The following is a 3,044-nucleotide window of genomic DNA, read 5'->3' as shown; positions in this document are numbered from 1 at the left end:
TCGAAACTCAAAATGCAGGACTTAGGACTTGACTTGAGACTTTCCAGTCTTGACTTTGGACTTGACTCGGGGCTTGCCTGTCTTGACTCGGGACTTGACTCGGACTTGAGGGCAAAGACTTGAGACTTACTTGTGACTTGCAAAACAATGACTTGGTCCCACCTCTGCCATTTACACAACGTGACAACTTCACTGCTTTTGGGTTTTGTCAATCTCTTACAGGTGTGACAATAACCATGTCATGTAACACAGTTGCCACGTGTTACCCAGGCCTATCTGGTAATGGTAAGGAAGTGTTCACAGCTTTCTCCTCCTTACGTCCCGCGCTCTTTTCTGATGGCGACATGTAGAAAGACAGCGCTGATGTGTCTTATTGACCCCTCTGTCTTCATGCCCCCATGCACAGTCCGCTTACATAACGCCAAATCTTCACTCCGCTCTCGGCGTTTTCCTCTTTCAGGGAGGGGAAAAAAACAACGATTGTATGGAAAAGTCCTGTGGAGGGAGGAAGAGGAGGAGGGAGGTGGGGCGGATCCCAGTAAGTTAGGAGCCCTTAAAGCTTCGCCGACACAGCGGAGGAGATGACATGCGAGCTGACCGTGGTTGCTGGACGTCTTCATCGGATGCTCTCGCGCGTGAGTAACTTTCCTTTTGCTTAATAATACCGTGCCTGATGAAGTGTGTCGCTATTTGACATTTCATGTAAAACAGTGCAGAAAAATTGACTTCACTCAAGATTGCCGTGAACATTTTAAACTGAAAAGCAATGCCAAGAAACATGTTAAAAGTGGCAAAAAAAAAATGGTAATCTAGTATTTAAATATGAGAAAGTATGAACTTTTCAGTAGTTGATTTAAAAGGGAATAGACAAGTGGTTGTCAAACGTTTTTTTTCACCAAGTACCACTAAAGACTCTGCAAGTACAACCATCAAATACAGTAGCGTAGTAGGCCGAAGTATTCATTAGAAACAATGCATGTATGTGCACAATATGTATTATTTATTGCTCAATGTTTTTATTTTGTTGTTTTACTTTGTAGTTGTGTGTATTTTGTGCTCTATGTGCTCTCTTTTTTTTTTTTTTTTTTTTTTTTTTTTTTTTAATTTATGTCCTGTCCAGCTTCTCAGGCAAATCATATAGTTGATGTAGATGCCCATGTCGGCTGTTCAGATTTACTTTACAAAAGAGAAGTGTAGGATACTTCTCTTGTTGCCTTATTTGTATTTGACTTTATTAAATGTATTTATATTATCATTTAGTGCAGCCGGGCCGGAGCAGGAGGGGATAGAAAGAGAAAAAAAAAGAAGACAGAGGGGGAAATTGTGGGGACAAGAGGGGGATTAGACAGAGAGTCAAAAACAACAACAGCAAACAACAACAACAACAACAATAGAGCAACATCAGCAAATATGACATGTACAAATATGATGGTAAAAGTAATAGCAAATAAGCAGTTAGCGAAAAATAAAAAATAATACAGAAATAACAATGAGCATTATTACACTACAAATGGATCAATACAAATACCAATAGAAATAGCGCTATTGATAATGAACAATACCAATAATTTACCTTTATTATCAACAATACAGTTGTTTAAATGCAACAATACATATACATAATGATAACTTGAGATACGAAAGAATGCAGAAAAATGGAGGGGGAGAAAGAGAAGCAACCTACATTAACCTTGTAGATTGTTATAGTCACAATAGGTTAAGCTTTGTCAGTGTGCCATGTGTTACACCCAGTTTACCGTAGGGCAACAACGTTAATATATGTTTGATGAAACGTGATTATGTGCATGAGTGTAAGTATGCATATGTACTTGTATATGTACAGAATGTGTATATGTGTTTGTACAATGAATGTATATGTACAGAATGTGTATATGTGTTTGTACAGTGAATGTATATGTACAGTATGTGTATGTGTATGTTTGTATATTGAATGTGCGTGTGGATGTACGAACTCTAGGTAGGTAAATATGTACTGTATTTGTGTATGTATGTGGGAGCGTAGGTACCTATGTACGTATGTGAGCATATGTGAATTTGCATGTACAATACATTCGACTCCCAGAGTGCGTGGGAGCCAGAGCACGGCCCCATCACCCCCGAGAGCCCAACCCACAAACAGGAGGCGTGGTGCCCAGGGAACCAGGGACCACCGCCCCCACGCAGCCAAGCCGGCCAGCGACAGGAACCCCAGAGCCCGACCCACCGTACCGCCCACAAGGGCCAGCAGCAGGCCGCAGACAGACGCACCCGGCAGAGGACAGGGCACGAGAAAAGCAGGGGACAGCCAGACCCCAAGCCAGCGAGAGACCACACCCCACACGGGCAGAAAGGCGAGACGCCCCGCCCGAGGGACCCAGAGACTCCCCGCAACCGGACGGGAAGACCGCCCCCGCCCCACCGGCAACCGGGCCCCCACGAGCCCACCCCCCACCCCCGGAGAGCGCGGCGAGGCCAGCCCCCGGCCACCCCACCCAAATCGGCCGCCGCAGGACCACCCAGGCACAGGGCCACGGGAACCACCCACCCCACCCGCAGGGACCCCAACGATGGAGATGGAACAACCAGCAACCGCCCCGCCGAGCCCCCCCCCTGAGGGAGGGGAAAATTAAAAAATAATATTAATAAAAAAATAAATAAATAAATAAATTAATTAATTAAAAAAAAAAGAATTAAAAGAAGATCACAGACATGCTGACAAACAAGGTCACTACCCCAGCAACTGGCCGACTCGCAGCACCTCGGAATACCTTGCAGCACCAAGCTACCACAATAGACGCAGGGACTAGGCCCAACAGGCCCCAACCAAGACGGGCACCCGGAAGGGATGGACAGCGGGACCCAGGAGCTCCAGACACGCAGTTCGGATGCAGTAGCCTGAGGCGTCGACCCCCGTCTGACAGGCAGGCCCAGAGCGTACCCCCAGAAATATACATACATACATACATATATACATACACATACACACATACACGTATACATACCCACACATACACATATATACATATACATACACATATGTACAC

The 3,044-nt window shown here is 45.2% G+C and overlaps 1 protein-coding gene across 2 annotated transcripts in view; it reads left to right on the top strand.

Moving 5' to 3' along the window:
- Window positions 1–534: 534 nt before the first annotated feature.
- The window catches only part of LOC133589053 (cortexin-1), a 25,825-nt gene continuing 23,315 nt past the window's right edge, over window positions 535–3,044 (top strand). The window contains exon 1 of one of the 2 annotated variants that reach the window (XM_061941728.1): window positions 535–635. The gene's annotated coding sequence lies outside the window, so the exon portion shown is untranslated. The remainder of the gene's footprint in view (window positions 636–3,044) is intronic. The other variant, XM_061941736.1, reaches the window with a different exon arrangement.

Source organism: Nerophis lumbriciformis, linkage group LG03 (assembly GCF_033978685.3).
Source record: "Nerophis lumbriciformis linkage group LG03, RoL_Nlum_v2.1, whole genome shotgun sequence".
Lineage (NCBI taxonomy): Eukaryota > Metazoa > Chordata > Actinopteri > Syngnathiformes > Syngnathidae > Nerophis > Nerophis lumbriciformis.
Note: the sequence above shows the minus strand (reverse complement) of the source record. Positions and strands in the feature narration are given on the sequence as shown.